At 37.0% G+C, this 27,406-nt stretch overlaps 1 pseudogene; it reads right to left on the bottom strand.

Moving 5' to 3' along the window:
• Window positions 1-170: 170 nt before the first annotated feature.
• Window positions 171-15,551, bottom strand: LOC149192018 (protein DMP3 pseudogene; annotated as a pseudogene).
• Window positions 15,552-27,406: the final 11,855 nt, after the last annotated feature.

Below are 27,406 nucleotides of genomic sequence, written 5' to 3'. Positions count from 1 at the left end.
TACATGGGGCAGTGAAAATGGAAACCCTGGTTGTTGCACCCAATGTTCATAAGAAAGATAATTTTTACATGTCATTCACATATGAGCAAATCTTTTTAATCCACCACAACAAAAAAAAAACTAAAAGATTAAGGAGGATATGGAAAATAAGAAGAAAAGATGGATGGATTTTAGTGATGAGATGCAACGGGATAGCCAATTCCATGGCGGGTTGTAGGAAACACAACAAAGAGCAGGCTGCAGAATACCCCGATGGCCACGGGAAGCGCATCCAAAACCTCTTTCGTGTGGTGTTTAGGTGCAGGATACAAACATCTCACCACGTTATCGTCCAGAAGAGCGATGGCAGCAAACACCAGAACCGACAGAAATGCGTGCACGAAGTCGAGGAATCGAACGTGGTACTTGCCAGCATCGGGTATGATCTCATGATCGCTCAAATTAAAAGTCCACAACCCTTTGGGAGTTGCGAAGCCATAGTGGAGTTTCCCATCAGAGCCCCGAAAGCTATCGGTGAAAGAAACGAAGAAACAAGAAAGAGCAGAGAGGACGAGAAGAACTTGTGTCATGAAAACATTAACAGAATCGCAGTGCCCGCTGTTGGACAATGTTGGTGTACATGCACTTAGACTAGCTGTGTTGGTGTACATGCACCTAGATTAGCTCTAGTTAACTTATTGCTTGCATGTGGCATATGTACACATTAACATAAGATAAAGCACACTTAGCTTTAGTTAGCTTTAGTTATTGCATGTACAACTAAGCTTAACTTAGTTGCTTTTATGTATTTATTCTAAAACTAATATTGTAGAATCAATTTTATTCTTTTTTCTCAATTCTTGCTCGCTTCCTTCCTTCTCTTGCAAGCTTGTTTATTGTTTTGCAGATCTAGATCTGTGTATCTCAAAAATCGTACATGGTATCAGAGCACAGGGATTTGTAATCAGTGCATAAGCAATTTTATTTGCAGGTTCAGAAGATTGAAGCAACAACAAAGAATGGAGTCTAAATTGGAGTTTCCACAATCGGCAATTCTCACTCCATATAATTATTTCGAATGGAAGCCAAAGATTCAACTTCATCTCAGAAGTAGAGGCTTATTTCGAATAACCATGGAAACGGAAGTTGAACCAACATCGGCAATGGAGAAAACAAGATATTTCAATCGCATGGACGAGGCCTTCGGCATCCTATGTTTATCTATTTCTCCGGAACTGCTATTTCATGTTGAATCATGTTCAACTCCAAATGAAGTATGGAAAATTTTGGAAGGATTGTTTGGAAAACAGGATGAAATGCAAGGTCACATTCTCGAAAATGAGTTAAACTCATTAGATCCGAGAAACTTTGCGAACATTCAAGATTTTTTCACAAGGTATAAAGCCTTGTTGGTTCAGCTGAAAGGATGCGGGATCGACAAATCCAAGCAAGAAAATCAGTTGATTCTTTCCATTTTATCAAAACTTGGTCCAGAGTATGCAGTATTCGTCTCTACATTCCACACAGTCAGATCTGCAACTGGTGCAGCTTGGAAGATGCCCTCACTGGATTCTTTTATTCAGTCTTTGATGCATGAGCAAGATAAGCTCATCAAAATGGGCACACTTAAAAATTCCAAAGCGCATGCAATTAACGGTGCATGCAAAAGGAAAGGCAAATTCCAAAGACCATCAGAAAGGAAAAGGGAAGAAGGATCCTGATCCAAGAAAGGGAGGACATCCCAAACCCCCTGATGGATCATCTGGCTCAAAGGAAAGGAAAGGAACGAAAGGGCAATCAATGTGCAATTATTGCCACCGTGGTTTTCATCATCCTGAATCTGCATGCATGAAGAAGACTATAGATCTTATGGCAGACAGACACAGCATCCACAACAATCTTGGAGACCACATTCCTGAGAATGCTAAGAAGAAGTCTGGAGAAAAAGCACCAGATCCAAGAGGTAACGGGCATGCTTTGATTGCTCTTCATTCTGCACCATAAGAATGGATCATCGATTCAGGAGCTTCACATTATATGGCTTCTTCAAAGGAATCCTTTTCTCTCTACATGCTACTCAGGTCCTCCTCCTCTCCATCTCATGGGGGATAATTCTGCAGTTGCAGCAACTGGACAAGGAAGTGCAATTTGAAGATGGAAGTTTTGAAAATGTCTTGCATATTCCAAGGATTTCTATGAATCTTCTCTCAGTGTATCAGATGACACACACAGGCAGCGGAAGGAAAGTGGAATTTACCCCAGATTCCGTGAGCATTTATGACATGCAAACCAATTTGAAGATTGCATCTAGCAAGGTAAATGATCAATCTCGTCTGTATACATTTTCTGATTTTGTTCCTCAATCAGATTCTATTTTGCTACTTACGCATGCAAATGAAGAAAGTAGGATTTGGCACGAGAGATTTGGGCACTTGAATTTCAGATATATGCAACAACTTAGTAAGCAAGGGATGGTCAAAGGATTGCCAACCATTGGACTTTTAGATGGTGTTTGTAATGGATGTGCTCTTGGAAAGCATCCACAAGAAAAATTCGAGAAGGGGCATGCATGGAGAGCCTCTTCACCTTTGGAACTTGTACACAGTGATCTCATGGGTCCATTTCCGGTGCTTTCAATGAGCAAAGCAAGATATGTGTTGTCATTTATAGATGATTACACGAGATTCACTTGGGTTTACTTCTTGAAACTCAAGTCTGAAGTTTTTCAACATCTAAAGATTTTCAAAGCGCATGCGGAAAATCAGTCTGGAAAACGCATCAAAATACTCCGCACAGATAATGGGATGGAATATGTCAACAAAGATATCAAGAATCTTTGTGATGAAGCAGGCATATAGTTGCAGCATACAGTTCCTTACACTCCACAGCAAAATGGCGTGGCTGAAAGGAAAAATCGATCTTTGAAAGAGATGGCTAATTGCATGTTGCATGCAAGATCTCTTCTGTCGAAATTGTGGGCCGAAGCTATTAATTGTGCCTCATACATCCAGAACAGATCTCCTCATAAATCTGTTACTGGAAAAACACCTTTTGAGGCTTGGACTGGCATGCAACCTGAAGTTAGTCATTTCTGCTCTGCATTTTGGATCTCGAGCATGGGCCCGCATTCCTCCAGAGAAGAGAAAGGCTTTGGAGCCTCAAAGCAAAGCATGCATGTTTGTTGGATATTCTGATGAAGTCAAAGGGTACAGATTGCTTGATATCCACACTGAAGAGCTCTTTATTGAAAGGAGTGTAAAGTTTGACGAAGATATTTCGCATGCACCAGTAGATGAACTTGTTACCAAATTTTCATCACCACTCATTGATGAGTATGTAGATGAAACTTCAGACCAACATTCTGATGAAGATGAGTCTTTTTCCTGTGACCCCTGTTAGACCACCAGTTGTTGAACATCGAGATCATACTTCTGCATGTAGTTCGGAAGATTCTCGACCACCTTCAACACAAAAATGGCGCAGCATGAGTGATATCCTTGATGATCCTGCCTCTATCCATCTATTTGAGGAAGATCCGCAAGCACTCTTAGCTATGGAGCCATCCATGCCCATGCATGCTTATATGATGCATGGATCTGATCCACAAACTTATGCAGAAGCAAATGGGCATCCTGAATGGGAAGCCGCCATGGATGAGGAATATAACTCTCTCATTGAGAACCAGACTTGGGATTTGGTTCCGCTACCTTCAAATCGCAAACTTGTGAGATGCAAGTGGGTTTACCGGACCAAGAAAGCATCAAATTGCCAAGTTAGTCGATATAAGGCACGATTGGTAGCAAAAGGTTTTCAGCAGGTACATGGTGTTGACTATGATGATACTTTTGCTCCAGTGGCAAAAATGGATTCCATTCGGCTAGCTCTCTCCATTGCAGCATCAAGAGGATGGGAGGTGCATCATATGGATGTGAAGAATGCCTTTCTTCATGGTGATCTCGAGGAGGAAATCTACATGGAGCAGCCACAGGGATACATGCAAAATTCATCTCTGATATGCAAACTAAAGAAGTCTCTCTATGGCCTCAAGCAGGCACCTAGAGCATGGTATGCAAAGATGGATTCCTATTTGTTATCTCAAAATTTTGTACGCTGCAAATTTGATTCCAATGTTTATTTTTTGAAGAAAATTGACTCCTTGTTGATCATAGTACTCTACGTAGATGATCTTTTGATAACAGGTAGTTCAGCTTCTGTCATTGCTAAGATTAAAATTGCATTGCATAAGCGGTTTTCTATGACAGACATGGGCTTGCTAAATTTCTTCCTTGGACTAGAGATCCATCAGCGTGATTCTGGCATTACCATTTCTCAACCAAAATATGCCAGAGATCTTTTGGCACGATTTCACATGAGTGACTGCAAGCCAGCAGCCACACCTTTCTTATCAGGGATAAAGCTTGAGAATGGCAAAGACACACTAGTGGTTGATTGCACATTGTATCGCCAGCTTGTGGGAAGTCTTCTTTATCTCTCTCACTCCTGTCCTGATCTCTCCTATGCTGTCGGAGCAGTTTCCAGATACATGCAGGAGCCACATGAGTTACACTGGAATGCTGCAAAGCGCATCCTTCGATATGTCCAGGGGACAATCACCTATGGGATTCATTATGCAGCCAATTGTTCTTTGAATCTCATCGGGTTCACAGATTCAGACTGGGCTGGCGACACCATTGATCGCAAGTCTACTTCCGGTTATGTACTTAGTTTGGGATCCGGCCAATTTGTTGGTCAAGTAAGAAGTAGGCTGCCATTGCTTTATCATCAGCAGAGGCCGAGTATAGAGGAGCAGTCAATGCCACTATTCAGGCAATTTGGCTACAACATTTCCTATCTGAGCTTGGGATTAGTGTCCATCATCCAACTATCATCTGGTGCGATAATCAAAGTACGCTAAAGTTTTGCAGAGATCCAGTGCAGCGGTAGCGTACCAAACACATCGAGATCCACATGCACTTCATTAGAGAACTCATTCATGATGGGATCATCGATCTTCAGTACTGTCCTAGTTCCGAGCAGATTGCTGACATCTTCACCAAGACTTTCACTGAGCAGAAGTTTCGATTCCTGCGAGATCGTCTCGGGGTGAAGGACACGACTGCCTAGCAGTTGTCTTTTCTCTACTTTTGCATTATATTTTGAGGGGGGTTTTCTTCCCACTGGGTTTTCCCTCTTTCCTCCTTTTTATGCATTGTATATGGGTACCTAAAATGGCCGTGTTGCCGGGACTCATTCATTTTGCATCACACTCACCTAAGTTATGCTTAAGGGGGGTGTTGGTGTACATGCACTTAGACTAGCTGTGTTGGTGTACATGCACCTAGATTAGCTCCAGTTAACTTATTGCTTGCATGTGGCACATGTACACATTAACATAAGATAAAGCACACTTAGCTTTAGTTAGCTTTAGTTATTGCATGTACAACTAAGCTTAACTTAGTTGCTTTTATGTATTATTCTAAAACTAATATTGTAGAATCAATTTTTATTCTTTTCTCAATTCTTGCTCGCTTCCTTCCTTCTCTTGCAAGCTTGTTTATTGTTTTGCAGATCTAGATCTGTGTATCTCAAAAATCTTACAGACAAGATTGGGCACAGAATCTAAAACGCGAGGACGCTCCCCTTGGGAAGCAGGTTTGCAAGATGGGCCGTGCTCGCTAACGTTTGGTTCACAACATTCTCAATCAAATCTTTCCTCGTCTTCTCCTCCTTTTCCTCTAATTCTTCCTCTCTACTCCACTCCCGTTCATCTGATGTTTCAAATTCTTCCAGAAGAGGCGTCTTCTCCGTCTTCTCTTCCCTTCTGTTAATGTGAATGTGAATGTGTGTATGCCTTTAATGTTCACCCCATAATCCATCTTTTCTCTTCTGCCACTTTTTCTCTTACACACTCATATGATGATCTGCAGCATTCTTGGCTTTTCTTGAATGATTATATACATGACATAAAAGCCTCAGGACAACAGCATTGTAATTAGATTGAATGAGTCATGCAAGAACGTGTTGAAATATATTATGGAAAGAAGGATTTCCAAACACGTTAGAGTGGTCAGATTGTGGGAGTTGTCCAACTATTATGTGTTCAAGAGTTTGAGTTTTTTTTGGAGGGGGGATTTCTAAATAAATTTTTAGTATAATTTTGATTTTTGCTTTTTAAAATGTGTTTTTGATTGCCAATATGAATTTACCACTCAAATTTATAATTCTTCCAAATCATTTCCAAATTCCAAATAAATTTTACTACAAAATACACCATGAAAAAGCTTTCAAAACAACATAAAACTACAGCATTGGGGAGAGCCAACTAACAGTCAGTCAAGAACTGCCAGTCCAGTCTCTCGAATACGGGACAGTGTCTTAATTTTTGGAAAGTTGAGAGAAATGTGATGGGTGGAGGGCTGATCTTTGTTTGTTTGTTTCTTGCCCACATCAATTTGCCCGCTTTGATTTTAAAAGTGTCACACCAAAACAGAGGTTCCTTCCATTTTCCATGCTACGTGGAAAAAAATTAGTCAGTGGCGCAAGTCTTGTTGGATAATGACGACAATTCCTATTTCGCACCCTATAGGAATTTTAATGCGCCCTGATATGGGGCCGGTATAAGGCGATACAACACGCCGCTAGGTGATGAGAGAGAAAAAAAATAGCGGCGTGTTGTATCGCCTTATACCGCCCCATGTCAAGCCGCATTAAAATTCCTATAGGATGCGAAATAGGAATTGCCGATAATGACGACTCCAGTTGGCCGTTATCACTGATTTTGTTTTCTTGTGGGACTAGGATTCCGGTTGTCAGATACGCCACGTAATGTAACAAAAACAAATTCCCACATCGATACTCCAATTCGGATTTCCAGCAGGTTGGCTTTTTATTTTGGCCCTAAGCATTATTTTGTTTTATTGTTCTTGTATTTTTAAATGTTATATAATATGCTATATAGATTATATAACATCGGTATTCAGTCATTTTATCAGCTGAAATTTTACTGATTTTTTTATATTAATATATTCTTAAATATAAGTAAGTATTAATTTATTTTAAAAAAACTATTTAAAATTTAAGTGGGATATTTTATTCTATATAACATTAAAATATTTTCTTTTAACTTTTCTTTTGTATATATAGATATATATAAAGTTGATATCATGTGTTTAAATATTTTTGAAAAGTATACCAACTTAGATCCATCTTAGCTCTTGATTTATCAGGGCTGAGAGGAATCATATCAAATCTCTCGAGGTGCGAATTTCTTTTTTGATTCGAAAACTTGAAGAAATGTTTGCACCTCGAGAGATTTGAGAAGAATCAAATCTCTCGAGGTGCGTTCTTTTTTTATTGAAAAACTTGAAGAAATGTTTGCACCTTAGACATTTGATTCCTCTTAGAGCTTGATAGATCCAGAGTTAAGATGGATCTAGGTTGGTTTAATTATTAATTTTATTTTTTTGTTTAATTTTTATTTTCATGTAATTTCATTAAGTCAAAACGTTTTAATTAATAATTTTTTTTTTTTTTTTCATTTTTATTTTTATGCAATTTCACTAGGTCAAAATGTTTAGATAACATAATATAATGAGGCCTCTCTCCACAACATTTCTTCCATATTGGGATGGGGAGTGTCTCTCCACCCAAAAATGTAATAAAATAACATTTCTTCCATATTGGGACGGAAAGTGTCTCTCCGCCCAAAATGTAACTAGCATTCGCACCAGATGTTGCAAAGGAAACGTCGTAAGGCATAAATTGAACAACGCAAATACAACAAAAAAATACTTTGTTAAAGAATAAAAATATATTGAATGCTCAAATCAATGCCCCATTAACTGGAACCACTTAGTAAACATTCCATATGAAATGGACATATGATCCAAGAACATTGTTACATAAGAGAGCGAATTAGTCAGGTAACATAGGTATAAATAGTTTCATATATTAAAATCCTCAGGTCTAATAAATCTTGTTTAGCCATTTAAGATATAGAAGCTTCGCAACCTTTATATATGAGTTATGGTCAAAGGACTAACCTTGTCCGCAGAAGCATTACCACTAGTACCAAGGATATCAGGACCTTCAAGCTACCGAACCCCATGTATTTCATTGCCTGATCTTAATGATTTCATTCGGTTATGTAAAAGGTTACACCTGCTCTGGAAATTTACAGTTGAAAATTTTAACGCTATCATCATATTTTGGTGTTGAAGATCTCAAAGTTGTGAAACTTACTATTGTCCCTTGCATTGCAGTTGACAAAGAAATCATGTAATCTATCTTGTCTCCTATTTTTAGAGAGCCCTGTTCTTTATGTTTGATCGATGTCATTCCTGTTGCTTGGTGGTGGCACTTACAAACACATAATGTAGAGTTTGTGTGACCTATGTACACTATACATCCCAGGACTCCAACATGACAAATTGTCTTTACCACCTGGCAATTGTCTGGAAACAATTATTTAGTTCTTAATTTGCAACATTGTTCTTTTTTTTTTTAAGGAAATAGATGCATTAACATTTCAGTGACTGAAATTATTTTTAAGTAGAACTGAAATTCCACCTCTTCTATAAATTACTTCTGATATATGTTTCTGTTTTTGTTTGGCATAAAATAAATGATGTAACCTCACTTTGCTTTTAATAAGGATGGGTAGGTTTAATTAACTTACACTTAGAAGTAGAAATTCCTGATCCTATGTGTTGAAAATAGCAACAAGAAATGCTAAAAATAGAAATGCTAAAATTAGCATTGCTATAGATAGCATTTCAGGATATATTCCAATTTTAATTTGTCCTTGAATTAAAATTCGAATTTAGTCTCACCAGCTGTTTGAAAAATAATTAATTAATTCATCTTGAGTTAATTAGTTGGAGAAATTCAAACATCAAGTTTTTGTGAAGTCATGCAATAGTTATCCCTTTGATTGAGGAAGTTATCCCTTAATTAAGGAGATAAGGATGAGTTGTATTTGAGTTGTAATTAGTTAGCTTAGTTAACTGAGTTAAGTCCAGTTAGATTAGTTCCAAACAGTTTGTGGAACTGATTGTGAGTTCAGTCAGTTAATGCATGCATGCATGAAACTAGTGTACTCCAGATAACTGAATATTCTCTCATGAATAACTCATGCATGTCAATTCAGACAAAGGCCCAGTTGAGATTAAAGGCATGGACATTGTACTATCAGTTGCAAGAATTTTCCTATAAGAAAATCTCTTGCATGCAGAAGGAATTCATTCCTTGAGATTTGCGCAGTTTTATAGTGTGTTGGAGCAATGTGTGAGACCAGTGTCACACAAGGTTACAGCAGGAGCACCCAGGGAAAACAACGCAAGGAAATAGGAGGCTTGGAAGACAAAGGGAAAGGCATATGAGTTGTCTAGTCTGTCTATAAGCAGTGAGAGAGATTGTACTGAGAGCTGGATAGCTGTGAGAGCTAAAGCTTTGTGTAATCCTGAGATATTTCCACTTGTATGATAATACAGATAGCGAGGTTTTTAGCTGAGGCTTTCCCTAGAGCATTCTTCTATGATTGATTCTTCTTCTCTGTTATATGTGTTCTGTTTGATCTTTGCTCAAATCGATTAAGCTTCCGCAAGTTTGATTGTAGAAGTAGATTAAGTATTTTGCTTTAGTACATTGCATAATCAGATTAATCTACAGTGGTCATTTCTACACTATGAACTTCACATTGACCAACTTAGTTTTGCAAGTTGTATGAACTTGCAACTAGAAATAGGAGAGTCAAAGAGAAGATGAGAGTGTTTTCTAGTAGTGATTCTGATTCATTACCCATACTTACTTCCCACAATTTTCTTTAACACTCTTCCAAATATTGTAGTCTCTTTTCAGCATGTTCTATTAAAAATGATTTCTAGCCGTGATTCTGATTCATTTCCCATACTTTCTTGTCACAGTCTCCTTTCACACTCTTCCAAATGTTGTATTCTCTTTTCAGCGTGTTCTATTAAAAAAAACTATCTCCTTCATTTGCTGTGAAATCTTCCTATTATTTCCCAACTTCATCTGCCATAAAATAAAATCGTTTCACTTGTCCTATTTTAGAATGTTATTTATTTCGCTCAATGCTTTATCTTTTGTCTACCTGGACTAATATGTTTTCAGCGTGCCCTATTTTAAAATGTTTTATTCTATACCTTCCCTAACTTCATCTTCAATTTCCACAAGGTTTATTTTGCATCCTTCATGTTCATTTTCCACAAGCTTTTTTTTGCATGGTTGATCTCCCATGAAATCTTGCACTTGTCTTAAAAGTGTTTCATTTTATTTGATCCCATCCTTCATCTATTCTGACTCCGTATTCAGTTTTCACAAGATTTACTTACTTGAGTTGTGCTTAGGTGAGGCCCTAATCTTAGGGTATGCATACTAAGGTAAGAATGTAAAAGTCAACTCTAAGCTGTCCCCAAGGTATAAGTAAGGTTACACAATGACCTTAATGCTTAACAAGTTGTAAATTTCTAATTAAATCATATAAATAATCGCATTATGTATTTAGATAACTCTAAAACAGTTTGATATAAATATTTTTTATTATAAATTTAAAAGATATGATGTATATTTTACTATAAATTTATTTTTCTTATAAATGTACAAAAATTACAGAAATTTATAGAAAATTGGAGTTTCAATGTTATATTGTTTCAGTAAACCATTGAATGTAAGACAACATGATTTCTCTCCGTAAGTAAACCATGGAATGTCATTCGACATCCTTTATCTCCTTGGCTTTTTATATTTTCTAATATTATATGTAAATGCCCATCTTAAATAATAACAATCTTCAAAACTGTCTCAAGATTGATTACAATCTGCTGGTCCATTTAGAGTGCATGGAAAAAAAAATAGCAGAACAGAGTAATTCACAGTTGATCTCATGATGCAATGAAAATAAGAATTTTGTTTGGACAAACGACTATCAAACTAACATACTAACAACTCAAATTTGCAAGAAATTTGTTCAAGACATAGACAATAAGGCTAATTTTCTTTCTCAAAACATGAAAGCCATATTAACAGAATCTAACTGCAAGGTGTAGTTAAAGTCTTGTGTCATTACTATTTAAGATATAGAAGCTTCACAACATTTGTATATGAGCTATGGTCAAAGGGCTGCCCTTGTCCTCAGAAGCATTACCAATAGTACCAAGGAGATCATCAGAAAACACTCACCATACCCACACTCTTTGAATGTAGAAATCTCTAATTGAACATCCCAAACAAAATAAATCACACCTAAACTTATCTCAATTGCAGATTCCATGTATTTGATTCAGATTTAACTGATGCGCTAAGTATGGTACTGCAAGGATCTGTCACAGGGTGGGGGGTGGAGGGATTTAATATCTATATGGTTTGCTTATTAAATCCCCCGCCACCACCCCTGCCATGTGGGTAAGTACAAATATCCAACTGAACATTCCAAATAAAATAAATTTCAGTGAAAATGAGATAATGTAAGAAGAATCCTGGTGAGACAGGGTTTGGACATAGAGACTCTCGGACTAAAGTGAAGTGAAGATATATAACAATGATCACAAAAGTAGTTCAATGAATAACAGTAAATCTGGAAGTGGTATACGCACAATACTTTTACATCAACCTTTTCTAACATCCATTTAAAAAATGCATTGACACGTAATTAAAATTTCCCATATACAAACATCACCTTCCACAACAACCTTTTCTCACATCCAAATTTTAAAAAATGCCTTGGAATGTTATTGGAATCTCCCATATTGCCTTTTTCATTATGCAGATAAATCTTCCATATTGCTATTTTCATCATGAAGATTGTTAGTTCATTGTTGTAAAGTGTTAGTGTGTTAAATTCAATACTATAAGTTCAACAAGTGAAAAACATTCCTCAATTAGCATAATATGCATTTTTCTCTCACCATGCATTTTTCAGTCATTCATTACAAAACTTCCATCAAAGAGAACAAGTAACAGATTAACATGTATTTTCGCTTGATTCTTTTCATCACAGAGCCAAGAAACATGAAATCCAAGAATGGGTGTTCGTTAAATCCGAATTGTTGTTTAATTATTCCAATTATGTTTTGATTGTTCTAAATAGTTTGCACTTCAGACAATATTTTATTGCCAAAATTGTTCTAGTACATTCCATAAATGCAAGGCAGTGAGTAATTTGCATAATATTGTTGAAATTGTTTAATCAAATTCCAAAATGCCCGTCTGTTGAATTTCTTACACACATCAAAGGCTCTTTTCACTCGCCATACTTAAACACAATTCCAAATTTAGTTCATAGAGTTGTTACATGACATTTGAAGGCTTTTTATATTAAGTTAGCAAAGCTCAATATAACTTCATGCTTTTTAGAAACACATCTTGAAAGGTATGCACTAGTTGATCATGAAGTTTTCAAGTGTTGTTTCAGACTCGCATATGACGCTTTCCATGCCATCGAATTTGCATTGAGGATCCATTTTAATGGATGTGACGTGCCATCAAAAAGAGAATTCCCATCCTCAGATGAACCCCATTCTTCTTCAGTTGACCACTTGATTTTATTCAATTCCCATCATTTTTGCTCCATTCATTTGCCCCATCTTGTAGTCTACCAAAGGACTGCCCTTGTCCTTAGAAGCATAAACACTAGTACCAAGGATATCATCAGAAAACACACTTTACAACTTTGAATAGGGCTGAGACATATCACATACAAGAGTCTTCAAGCTGCAATATTTTGTTCAAATGATGCATGCTAAGATCATTTAGGCATCCCATTTATGTACAGAGAGATGATTTTGTACTACCAAAAATTTGATCTGCAGCACTGATACTGGCAAAATCAGAGTAGCATGACAAGTATGATGGTTTTTTTCATTGAAACAAAATTGCAATTAGGACCTTGATTTGATCAGCTAGCTGCAATAGACACAGTTCCATGATAGGTTAGGGGTGCCATTTTCTACCACTGAGAAGCATCTTGATCCATTTCATCGATGTCTGCATTCCATATGAAATGGGCATATGATCCAAGAACATTGTTGCATAAGAGAGCCAATTAGTCAGGTAACATAAGTATAAATGGTTTCATATATTAAAAGCCATAGGTCTAACAGGTCTTGTTTAGCCATTTAAGATATAGAAGCTTCGTAACCTTTGTATATGAGCTATGGTTAAAGGACTGCCCTTGTCCTCAGAAGAATTACCACTAGTACCAAGGAGATCATCAGAAAACACACTTAAAATCTTTGAATAGGGCTAAGACATATCACATACAAGAGTCTTCAAGCTGTAATATTTTGTTCAAATGATGCCTGCTAAGATCATTTAGGCATCCCATTTATGTATAAAGAGATGATTTGTACTACCAAAAATTTGATCTGCAGCATTGATATTGGCAAAATCAGAGTAGCATCACAAGTATGATGATTTTGTTCATTGAAACAAAATTGCAATTAGGACCCTGATTTGATCAGCTAGCTACAGTAGTTGTAATTCCATGATAGGTTAGGGGCGCCATTTTCTATTGGTGAGAACTATCCCGATCCACTTCATCGATGTTTGCATTCCATATGAAATGGGCATATGATCCAAGAACATTGCTACATAAGAGAGACAATTAGTTAGGTAACATAAGTATCAATGGTTTCATATATTAAAATCCAAAGGTCTAACAGACCTTGTTTAGCCATGGCAAAATCAAAGTAACATGACAAGTATGATGGTTCTGTTCATTGAAACAAAATTGCAATTAAGACTCTGATTTGATTAGCTAGCTACAGTAGTCGCAATTGCATGATAGGTTAGGGGCACCATTTTCTGCTGTTGAGAAGCATACTGATCCGCTTCATCGATGTCTGCATTCCATATAAAATGGGCATATGATCCAAGAACATTGTTGCATAAGAGAGCCAATTAGTCAGGTAACATAAGTATAAATGGTTTCATATATTAAAATCCACAGGTCTAACAGATCTTGTTTAGCCATTTAAGATATAGAAGCTTCGCAACCTTTGTATATGAGCTATGGCTAAATCTAAAGGTTTTAAAAGCATCATAATGACAACCCACCAAACCCTTATCTAGGCATATCTCTAGACTTGCACTAGAACAACTTGAACTAAAAGGAAGGATAAAATGCAAACAAAGCAATGCATGTAATAACAAGCAAAGGAGATCCAAAAGAAGAAAAGAGCACAAACATAGGACTGCAAATAATTGGATAAAACAATAGAGAAGGAAAAGATACTAACTTGTCATCTGGTGTCGCTTGAATAGCCAAGTAAATTTTGGCACGAGGTGCATCTTTGTGAACATCCTATATAAGATTGGCATAAAGAGAGAGGATATATCCATCTCCCGGACTTGCTAGTATGACCCTCCCATAGTATTCCTCAGCTTTTCCCAAATCATGCTGCACCTATATAGACAGAAAACCAGCAGTATTCAGAATTTTTATGTGAATTTATAAACATTGTGTCCTGATATATAACTCGATGGACGATATCCAATCAAGAAAGCTCCATTATAAGGCCCTAAAAGACATAATCTTAACTAGTGAATTTGATTCATATTAATAGTAATGACACAAGACTTTAACTACACCATCTAGTAATAAGCAATTAATGAGATGATTAGTTATGTTACAATAACGAAAATCTATTAAATTAAAACAAATTTCAAATTTCACAGCATAGAAGGATGACTATAACAATCAATCTCCAAAGAGTCCATGATTCTTTAAAAAGAAAAGAAAGAAAAAAATTGAAGAAACATTTAATATCAATTTTTGTGGGGTGAGGTGTGGGGTAGTGACCAATCCCAAACTCACCTTGATCTATAAAAAACTAAGATCAAATATTTGTAGTTAATAATCTCGGAAGAAGAACCTTGTTCAAAACAAGGAAGCATTGGTTTAATGGTGAGGTCAACAAAGTTTTAACTTTTAACCCAATGAATGAGATGAGCTTCCATATGAATAGGTCAGCTCAAATGCCATGCAAATTTGGCAGAATGACTACCTCTCGGACCTTGCAGACAATTTAAAGGAAGTCTGCTCTACGAGGTGCAGTGCCTTGGGTCGTATTTCTCGAAGCACAAAAGGAAAAAAGAGAACAAAAAAAGACAACAGTTTAATGACCAACTTCCATAGGGTGGATCAAGATTAAACTTATGACATAGGCTTATCCTTAGATCAGGAGAAGACTTTTAATACACAAAAGCATAAATTCATTACTAACTTCCTGCAGGAAGCTCGCATAATTCGTTAACAAAAGTGGGTTAACAGGATTTGCCTGCAACGTTTTCTTTTAGTAAGAATATGTGTTATTGGAATTTGATCCAAATCCACCTCCTCTCCCTCCATACCCTCCTCCACCAGATGACCCACCTCCATTTTCACCACCAAATCCTCCATTATCATAACCCGTCTCAGTCTTAGATCCAACAACAACCTTGTCGCACATGAAAGCCAATCCAGTACCTCTATATATCCTATCACCGGTGCAATTCTCAATCCTTCTTCCAGAGACAAAAGGCCCCTCACCTCCATGGGTTCCACTAACTGCCATGATTTTTTTCCAGAGATTCTCTAGGGCTCTAAAACCTAATTGAAATTGGGCTATCAAAATCCTCTTCGATAGACTTGTCCAATAAGCCATTGCTCAGAAAAATTCTGTAGAGGGACTTTCACTAAGGCCCAAAGAACCAAAACCCCTCCTTACCCTCTCCCTGCTTGAACATGAATTAGGCAATGGGGCATGCAAATCAGCTTCAAACAACGTCCTTATGAATCTGGGCTGTGCATCATGATGAACCCACTTCACATCGGCAACAGCTAATTGGGTCAAATGAACAGATTTGCGTGCACTCAATTCTGATTCAGGTTGAATCCCAATAATGGATTTCAACACAGGAGTAGATGACCTGTTTGAAGCAAATTGAAGCAAACCGTTTCAGCAAACGAATTTGTAACCACTTTGATTGAACGGCTGAACTTTTGCAATCGTCTAACATATATTCTTATGGTGTACAAGGATGACAAGTAGGCAGAGAGAGAAGTTGATTTCAGAGGAGAACGCCTTATGGAGTAATAAAATAAAATTATATATATATATATATATATATATATATATATATATATATATATATATATATATTGATTGTGAAATGATAGGTGGTTTTTCAACATGTGGTATTGATGAACCATGGTATTGGCCCATGATATGGTTAATAATATTCATGGTAAAGTGGAGTGAGTATCTATGGTTAAAAATCTTGTTATATTGTAAGCATTATTTTGATTGTGAAATAAGAGATGGTGTTTTTCCCATGTGGTATTGATGCACATCATATTGACTCATGGTATGGTACAGTTAATAATATCCATAGTAAAGTGCGGGTGAATATCCATGGTTAAAAATCTTGTTATATTGTAAATATTTAGTTTATATGTGTTTCTTAATGAAATTTAAATATGGTTACAAAATTATTATTTTAATTTATATGGTAATATGGATCTTAATTTATAGTGAATATTTATGTCTTATATATTTTAATGTGATATAGGTGTAGATATATCTCAAAACTATTTATAGTTTTTGTTTTTAAAGTTACAAAATTAAATTCAAATAAATATTTATAAAATATTTTGATTGTGAAATGAGAGATGATTTTTGGGCATGTTGTCTTGATGAGATATGGTATTGTAACAAAGCCTGTTTACAGGTTAATAATATTGATGGTAAAGTGGGCATGAATATCCATGATTAAACATATTGTTATACTTTAAGTTTATTGTAAGTATTAACATTATTATGTGCTTATTAATTAAATTTAAATCATTATTCTATTTTTTAAGGTAAAGTGAATCTTAGCTTATTGTTGCTACTTATAAGTTATATATTTTAATGTAACGCGTATATATTATTTTCTTTTATCTAAAACATTATTCATAATCTTATTAATAAAAACAAAATTACAATGTAACAAATTGAATTTTATTATTTTTATTACATTTAACTTTTTATGGATACTACAACGTCTACCCATACTTGGCTATATATTGCTTTTAACTGACATGTAAATTTACCAATCCTTTACCTATTATAAATTGAACATATTAATATAAATTTAGCATATTACACTGACATGTAAAAAATGTTGACAAAATTTCTTACATTACACATCCACATCACTCCATACTAGGCTGCAGACTGCTTGATAGATTTATCTAAATATGGATCTATCATGCAAGAGATATCAAATCGGCTTTCGGCTTCACAGTATATATGTCAAATTTCACATGTATTTTCCTTCCCTTTTTTTATCAAATAAATTTTTTTATTGTATAAGAATGTATTTAAAACTAGAGTACATTAATAATTCATGCAGAGCTTACTCTTCATACTATGTAGGTGGTTTCTCTCTGTCTCAGCGGAGACCAAGAAATTTTCCCACCTACTCATTACATAAAGACTCAAAAAACAAAACTAAGCATTTTGGTTATATCCTGACATTAAAAAAATATCACGAGACCAAAATAGCTAACAAACTTGCAGACTATTGAGAATCCAAAGAGAAAACATGAGCTAGGTCTTTTGCACTTAAACCAAGAGGAGTAGGATCACACTAAATATGGCCTTCTATAAGAGCCAATCTTGCATCCAATCTAACCATGAAGGAACACCAATTTCTCATAGTTCTCTTGATGTCTTCCAACGAAGAAAAAGCATTGTATATTTCCACCTATTTATCTTTTAGTACCATGTTGAGAAGAGTTTTCATTTGCCAATGTAATGCAATAGAATTGAGGTATTGTTTCCTTCATCCCTTGGTGTGACCTGGGTCGGGAACCTAGTTGGAGACTTCTTCTAGGATTTCAGAGTCAGAAAATTCTTGTCATTCAACAACCATCATGGTTTTGAAATTCTCGATTTATTGTCAATTCTTGGGAGGGGCAACAACGAAGAAGGGCCCTGTTGCTTCCTGCACAAATGTAAAATCCTTTTTTGGCCCTGGGGGGCCTTGCCACCACCACCCTTCCTACTACACATATGTTGCCAAGATGACATGACACATAAGAGAGGCACACCTTTAAAATTTTCACAAGTAAACCGACATCAAAGAGTATGGGGTTTGCACCAAGTTATATCAATTTCACCAACGACACATATCCTATAATCTTCAAAGTTATGACTGACTCAAACCAAGAATCAACCCAATACTTTCAGGCACATAGAGGTGATGAAAACACTTTGACTTAAATCCTTCAACACCTACAACACTAAACCAAATCCACAACCAAACCCATATTATCGACAAACTAGGGTTAAAGCCTCCTTTTATAAAATAATTATACCGAATAAAAAAACCAAACAAGAAGTTTTTGGACACGACCTTATGAATTCTTGTACAGATCAAGACATCTAGACTTTCGGCCCAAAGATAAACCGAATAAATATAAACCTAACTTCCAGAACAAGACCACGTTGTTCCAAACCCAATGACCAAAAAATAGAGAATTAAAAGATAACCCAATTCACTTAACAACAACAAACCAAAGCGAAACCACATAATACCAGAAAAATTATCAAGCAAGAGTGAAGGTACTAGAGATATCATGGGCATCACTGCTAGGAGAAGAAAGGCTGGGAGAGACAACATCCTCCTGACATATTCACTTCCCAACCACCTCTGCAACTTCACCCAACCTCGACGTTCCATCACCACTCATGAGCCTATGTAGCCAGATGAAAATTCACCATCCCAGATTAACCCCTTCACCTCTTTGTTATCAACCTTGCAAACCAGATAATCAAAACCCAAATCGAGTTGTACACAATTGAAACTAGAGTCAGACTCAGTTAATTGAAGTGGGGATTTTGACGCCTCCCCTTATTCAAGCGCAAACCTTCCTCACCCTCTGTAAACCTCATGGAGCCCACCTTCTCCCCACGTTGTCTTTTAAAATCCATCTAGAATCCTCGCATGCTTGTGCATGTAGAGGGAAAGCCATGTCCCCTCAACCAGTAATTCCCCTCTTCAGTAGAGTGGCGAGCTCATGCCTTGAGATCCCCCTCATTTTCTAATCCCACCCCCATCAGGGAGTCTCTATCATTATCCAAAATAGATTGAAGCAACTTGGTCCAGCTAACTTGATCTACAAAAGTCCACCTCTCATTAAGGAAGAGGTCTCTGACGTAACATCCCAAATTGGCCAAGAAATTTTCCGCCTTATTTCCAATTATCCTTGAGTGGGAGACAACTATGTAATTCATGTGGAGAATCAGCTCTCTGATGTGGGTGATTACGAATTTCAAACGCCAAATTTTGGCCAACCTTGAAGAGGGTACTCCACGGATAATTCTCTGAACTGTCAACATCACCAACTAAGAGTCTTCATCAATTTATAATTTTTAATTTGTAATACCCCTCTGCAATAGTTATCTGTAGGCCTCTTTCTAGGGCTAGAAAATTTTCTACATTGTTACTAGTGGATCCATAACTCTAGAAGTACACCCTTAAATTGTTCTTGTTCTAGTCCCTAAAAATGCCTCCAAATCCTACAATCCTTGGGTTTCCTTTAGAAGCCCCATCGAAATTCATCTTAATAAAACCTAGTTGGGGGGGGGGGGGGGGGGGGTAAAGCTCGTAGGGGAGGTGCTTCTTGTTTCCAAACTCTTGGTACTCAAGTGGGATAACATTGTTTGGGTGATCTCTAGTTTTCTTAGGATTTCAACTTCCAAATGATATGCCTTCCAATCATCTAAGGACCAATATTTTTCTAGAATCGTCTCTTTGATATTATGCTTTATTGTCTCCCAAGTGTTATCGATAAACTTCTTCTTATTCTTGAATATTATCATGTTATGCTCCTTCCACAGTGACCATATTGTGAAACCTCCTGCTAATATCCATTCTTTATTTATTACTAGATTTTTGAACAATTTATACCTCCATTTCTCAATTGATGCGATCAGGTTAGTATGATTGTGATCATTGTGGCCAAAAAATGAGTGAATATGAAACCATATATCTTTAGCATATGGACATGTGTTCAGAAGGTGTTCCATGCTCTCCTCCTGGTTTCCACATAGATGAAAAAATTATGGTCCTTGAAATCCTTTCTTTCTAATATGATCCCATGTGAACAACTTTCTTCTCCCTATCAACTAGAGGAAATAAGAAAATTTAGGCCATAATTTGTTGGTCCAAATTCTTCACCATAAGAGTCATCTTGGTTATTTTTGGTGCCCTTCCAACAAATAATATGCTTCCTTAAGTGTAAGCATTCATTTCATTTGGTAGCCCCAACATAACTTATCAGGATCTTGAGCGATAGTGATTTTACGTTCTTGCAATTCTTGGCTCAGAGTATCCCAAGGGTACCTGTCTTGATGATCTCTCTAGTGCTCTTTTGATTTCCATTCTCTCTAGAAGGAGTTCTGTTTTTTTTCCAGAAACATGCTACCTTCCTACCCAAATTCTCCATAGCAAAGGTTCTCAACTCCCTAAAGTCTTCCCTTTCTCTCAATCTAGTAAGTTGCTTCCAGGCATCATCCCATAACAGGGTTATGCCTCTTTTCCTTATTTCCTGAAAACCATGATCTTGTACTAGACCTTTGTTGGCTTGAGCCAGATCTAGATGGAGGAGCTTGTAGAAAAGACAATAATTCTTATTTTTTCAATTTGGGAGGAGGCGACAATGCACTTTATGTCCCACATTTTCTTCCATAATTCCTTGCCCCACTGAAGCCAACATCACCATAACTTTTCTCCCAGCACTTTGTTCAACATCTATGGATCTCTCAACCCAAGCACACTTGCCAAATTAGGGATGCATAACTTTTCCCATGCTACCAATGACCATTTCTTGGCTTTGTTTTCTCCTCTCCATAGAAAATATTTGAATCTATAGGTAATTTCCTTGCATTCGATTGGTGCTGCCAAAACCGATAATTGTAATTTTATTATTAAATCATGAAATATTGACCATTTTAAATTTTCACATCATTTATGATATTGCTAGTAATTGAGACTCCAAGATAAGCATTGATTCCCCACAATTTGGTCTTGGATGTGTTAGAATAATCTCATATCTATGTCCATTCACATCATTCAATAATGCATTTTGCACACTTAGGCCACAATACTCACACCCTAACATGAGACTCCAAGATAATCATAGATTCTCCACAATCTGTCTTTGGATGTGTTAGAAGAATACCATCTCTATCTTCACTCACATCATTCAATATTGCAATTAACACACTTAAGCCTACATCCTCAATAGTGAAACCTGAAGCTTCAAGGTTGAAACTCAGGTTCCATGCCTACACCCATGATCTATTGGTATCGGATGCAAAATAGTAACCTATAAATATAGAGTAATCAAATTGAGGGGCTTCTTAGTCGTCCAATAGAAATAATAGTATTGAATTTTTTTACTATTTAGGTGAAACATCAACTTTCTATTAGGTCCCTATAATACTATTATATTCCTCTTATTGTTATTGTTAGTGTAGCCCCCTATTGTTATTGTTTTTTCCATGTATCCCCCATGTTGTTATTGTTGTTCACTATAGAAGCCCACTATTTTTATTGTTGTGCCCTTACATTATTATTGTTATGTAGGCTCTGATCATATTGTGATCCTTTAGACCCCCATATATACCAAGGGGCTCTTATCATTTGTATCATCAAATAATTATTCATTTATTTAATGTAAAGTATGTTTTCCCTATAAGAGGCTATTTCCCAAGTTGTTGATTTGTCTTTTCTCTATTTTGTGAGCTGGTTGCAGAACATTTGGTATCAGAGCTTTGGATCCCAGGGTTTCGCTTCTTCAAACATGACATCTTGGAATTTTCACTATAATTTTTTTCTAAACGGATTTAGAAGCTGAAATTTCGACCACGTGGAGCCAAAATCTTGGTAAACTTCGTGTACAAATTTCAAATCTTGGTTTTCAATATATTCTGAGATATGCTCCAAGGAAATTAGGGTTTTTGTAGGCTCCAGAATTCCATCTCAAACAGGTGACCTAGGGAAAATTGTCATAACTTTATTTTCAAGCATTGGATTTGAATTTTGTAAGCTGTGGCTAAAATTTCATGGACTGTAGTTTTTCCTGTACCAATTTTAGGGCCAAATGTTGAAACAATGACACGTGGCATCCCGTACAACTTCATTCTATTGAACCAGTCCATAATCAGGCCATTGTGGGATATTTGGCATAAATCTATATGAATAATCAAATATTGGTCTGACTTATGTAATTGGAAATAATATTTAGAGAGATACCACGGGACCAAATTTTAGACGCTGGAAATCCAAAATTATAGAGATACAATAATTGCAATATCGAGCTCCAAAAAAGCAAGAAAAAAGTCTGTATTTTTTAAATTTTGCATAATTTTTGTTTGAAAAATTAGTTTGAAGTGATTCAAAGGGAATATTGAAGCATAGATATCAATATTTGGTTCTAGAATGCCTAAAAAAAAAAATCTACATCCATTAAACCCTCAGAAATCTCTATTATGACTCATGAAGAGGAAGAATTGGAGCATGATATATCAAAATTACAAGACCAAGTGCAACAAATTTCACTCTCACAAAGAGAAACCAAAGCTAATATGGATAGTTTAAAAGAAGACATGGAAGGTTTGAAGGATGGCATGGAAGCTAATATGGATGGTTTGAAAGCAGACATGGACGGTTTGAAGGAAGGTTTAACAAAGTTGTTGCAAGAAAGGCTTCCCAATGGTGACAAGGTAATCCATGACAATGATGATGAGGACAAAAGGAATATGAATTATGATTTTAGAGACTCCAATGTGGGGCTTAAGAACCACCACATTCCAAAGATAGATTTGAGGAAGTTTGATGGCAATGATATGATAACATGGATACTACAAATGGAGCAATATTTTTATCTACATGATGTGCAACACACACAAAAGGTATGCATTGCATCTTTATATTTAGAATCCAATCAATTTATATGGTGTTGATGGATTTTTTCTCACAAACCACTTATCACTTGGTCAGCTTTTATGGAGGAAATGATAACAAATTATGAGGATACAAAGAGAAACACCTTCTTTAGCCAATTGATAAATCTCAAACAAAAGGGTTCAATGGTGGAGCACGTTGAGGACTTCCAAAAATTGAATATTAGGGTAATTTATATTTTAGAGAAGCATATTATTGATGTATTTATAGGGACTTTGAAGGATAACATCCAACATGAGGTTTGCCTTTGGGAACCTGATTCACTGGAGAAGGCATTCAGGGTGGTAAGAAAAGTTGAAAGCAAAATTATGACAACAAGGAAGTCTACCACTCACAACTATAAAGATGGAAGTGTTGTTGCTCCTAGCCTTCCACAACCTACAAGGTTGACACCACAACAATTGGAGAAAAAAAGAGAAAAAGGGATTTGTTACAGTTGTGATAGAAAATACACTAAAGGTCATAAGTGTGTTGAGAATAAATTATTCTACATAGATTATGAAGAGGAGGAAGAAAATGAACAAGAAACATCAAATAGGAGGATATACACTAGGAACCAACCCCATAGAAAGAAGAAATGAATCCAACCATATCTTGTAATGAATTAGCAGTAATTACCACCCCTCAAACTCTTAATATTGTAGGATATATCAAGAAGAAAAACATAATACTGTTGATTGATTTAGGTAGTGCCCCAGAGGTTCCCCACATCACACACAAGTGCACTCATAGTAATTCACTCCCTTCTAGGGAGTCTAGAATCCACTATACCAACAAGGTAATATCCAACTATATTTTCTCATGTCTTGGTCTACTTCTGCTTTAGGATGGTCTCTTCCTAATGTATTTTAGGGCTCTAGAGTAATTATCTCAACCCATAGCCTCCAAGGGACCCAATCTGTTACAGGGCTCCAGAGATTTCATCCCAACAGACAGTGTTCAGGGACCCAAGCTATTACCGGGATCTAAAGACCTTTGTCTCAAGCCACAACCTCTAGGGACCCAAGTTGTTATAGGGCTCCATGGATCCTATCTCAATCCATAGCCTCTAGGGACCCCAAGCTGCTACAGGGCTCCAGAGATTAGCACTCAACCCACAGCCTCCAGGGATATAGAATTGATCCCCTTCTCTTCTCTTCTCTTCAACACTGCTTGATGCAAGCTTCTACTGGAGGCTCAATTCCAAATCCCTTTTCGGTTTACCACCAAACCATGTGTTATAGACATTTTTGTGCCTTGCAGCTCCAAGCATGAAATGTCCATAAACCAAGGGCTCCTAAGTCCCTAAAAGTATTGTTCCAACCTCTAAAGGAACAAGGTCAACAAATTACAGCTTCTCCCAGAAGTTCTCCACCAGAAATTGCTCAGAATAAGTCAAAACAGGATCATTTCAGCTGCTCCACTGGCTAGCTGCGTTGCATAGCACCTAAATACACTAGCTGGGTGCGTTGCAACACACCTAAATGCACCATCAAGGTGCGTTGAGTGGGAAATGACAAATGGCAGTGCCATTCTGCGAGGTGGAAAGACAATGGAAGCTCCAGAATCTTCTCCTATGACACTTGCCTCACTGAATTCGACCAAGGATGAGTAAGAGGCTCTCAGTCTCCAAGTGGAAGCAAGAACTGAAAGAGAGAAGACACTAATCAAATCACAGGCTGACTCATCCTTCTTGCATACATCTATATATGGATCCCTCATCCTAGAGATCCAGAGGCTGGAATTTTGTACATTGCAAGGAATTGTTGTTGGTTTTGAGATAGATATCAGAGTATTGGGTGATTTATGCTTTGTTGGAGGTGAAGAGGGGCTTCTTTGCTGGGAGGTTGATGCTGGGTCAGGAATCATCGGTTGTAACTCCTCCTGGATCTTCTTGTTATATCAATAAAACTATTTGAGTTTTTCCTACATGCTTGTGTATCATTGATGCTTGTTACATTTGTATGGTTAGCTTAAATCTGATCCTAAGCTGTTTATGAATATAGATCCATATCTTTGTATAGTTTTCTTCTTCTGTGATCTTACAGGAACTTGGTGAAGCTGGGCAAGTAAGGGAGCAGGTAGCTGGAAGCTGTCAAAGAAGAGAGGGATTGAATTAAAGGATTAGCGCAAGACACAGGTCGGTTCTTTCTATCCCCCTCTATCTTTAATTCATAAAGGAAATACAAAAGTAGTTTTCTCTGTTTGTTTCTAAGGCAGCTGTCACACCTTAGTGGGATAGAGCAGTTCTAAATAGACACTTTTCCCAGTAACAAAATGGCGACTCCGCTGGGGACGATTGTCTAATTAGTTTGTTTGTGTATCTTTTTGTTGTTTGTTTCATAAACTTATAAGTAGCATTCGAACTGCATTTGCCATAACAAATGCAAAGTAGACATCTGCTACTTCAATCCATTCACTGGATCTGTTTATGATTTGAATAGCTGATTCACAAATGATCTGATTTCCCTTTGTGATAGCTCTTAGACCCTCCTTAGATCTACCCCCTGATTGTGCATTACTGATTGCTTTTACTCGGCCAAAAACCAAAGACTAAACTGCAAACCGTGACCCAGAACCCAGATAGAATTCTCGTTTCTGCCCCAGCGTAGGTACTGTGAAGAGATCCTGCATTTCAACGCACTTCCTGAAAGGGCAACCTGCGCTGCAATCCAGTTTCTCTGTGCTACAGGTGCGCTGATCAGACTAGCCCTGTGCAACTGAGGTTCTTGTGCTTCATTCTTTCCAGTTTTGTCTCTGATTTTTGCAGCCTGTGATCAGTATATGTGTCTGTTTAAAAATCCCTTTTCCTTGTTGTAATTCCGCCTCCTTTGTACAAAAGAACTGTAGATGTTTTTGTGTGTTTGTTGAGTCGTTTACAGTTTTCCATTGCAAAAGTAGAATAGTCGTACTGTCGTCCTTTGATTTAGATCTGTCGCAAGTGTCGATTTCGATCATAGGAGAAAGTTTGATTGCTGTTGATGGTCGATTATACTTGTACTATTGCCTTTGGTCTGAATTTGTGACTTTCTAGTGTCAAAAACGAGTATTTATTTCAAAATCTTAAAGTGTAGTAATCGTCTCTATCTTTTGATTTCGAAAAGAAGCTTGTTTGTGTTTGTCGCTTGAAAGCAAATTCATATTTGTACATCAAATTTCTTTTTAGCATCAATACTAAGAAAGTCGAAAACAAATACATGCACATGTGCATTTTGCATATTGACAGTCTGTTTGGATTGATTTAGGAAAGTGCATTTACAGTGTGCTCTTTGCTCTTTGTGAAAAGATTGTGTCTTTCTTTTCCCCTAGTAGCTAGGATTTTCATTGCTGAAAAGAGATAAAAGTTTGTTTATCATCTTTAGATTGCATTTTAGGAATTACATCTACATCTCGTGGTGAACCCAAAAGGCGAACTTCATAAGAAAGATCAACTTAAAATAAATTCAATGAATCTAACAACGCTTTGGAACTTAATGCACAACATTTAGAGGTCTAGGCTAGAGACGTATTCCGGCGTCGTAAAGCCTGGTAACTGTTGTCCTCACTGATGGTTGGGTGATTCCTCCACTTTGAGATGATAAGTGCCAGTACGGACTTGTGCTCCCACGTACCGTCGAGTATATTTTGGGAGACCCATATAGGCTTAAATCCTTTATCCATAGGAAGCTGTGTCTGCCGCCCTATCGATCGCAATGCACTGAACACAACATTCAGGAAGATTGACTGCCGTACCGTAAAAAGTATTCTGCAGTTTTGCGATTGGTTTGGTACTCCCTCTACCTAGATCTCCAGAGCAGTCCCTTTCGTTCCTTTTCAGACTCTTTAACGGAAAAGGTCCATCTGAGCACTTGTCACTTCAGGCTCATTAAAAATCGAAGGAGACTAGAGTCATCTTTTGTTTTTTCTCGACTCTTAAAAACTGAAAAAACAAGTTGTGTCAAAGCATCTAAAAATTTATTTTAAACGAAATATTCATTACCCCTTTCCTACATTGATCTTGGGTTGAGAAAATGGAGTCTACCAACCAAGGAATTACCCTTGGAGGAAATCCTAGTCCCTTCTCCTCTTGGGGAGATGTTGGTGCACCCCATATGGCCACATTGTCGCTTCCAGGACTGACAATTGGTTTGCCTGTATGGCTCTTCTCAACCTCTATCGTTCAGAACACCACTATTCCTGAACAATCGAATCAGCAATTAGACGAGTCCAGAGTTGCCCACCAACCTTCTACTTCCTCTAATTCTTCTTCTCCTCCTTCCTCTTCGCTTGATGGGGCTGGTAAAGCCAAAAATCAAGTTCCTAAGGAGAAGAAGGAAAAGAAGAAGAAAGAGAAGAAGAAGAAAGGGCCAAAGGCGAATGGGGGAAAACGAGTGTTGTTTAACGAAAACCCACACATTGCACCGACCAGGCCTAAATCGCCATGTGTCATTTG

Source organism: Pinus tabuliformis, chromosome 2_2, assembly GCF_031772625.1.
Source record: "Pinus tabuliformis cultivar Carrire ecotype Pingquan chromosome 2_2, CPIR1, whole genome shotgun sequence".
Lineage (NCBI taxonomy): Eukaryota > Viridiplantae > Streptophyta > Pinopsida > Pinales > Pinaceae > Pinus > Pinus tabuliformis.
The sequence above is the reverse complement of the archived record's forward strand: the minus strand, read 5'-3'. Positions and strand labels throughout refer to the sequence as shown.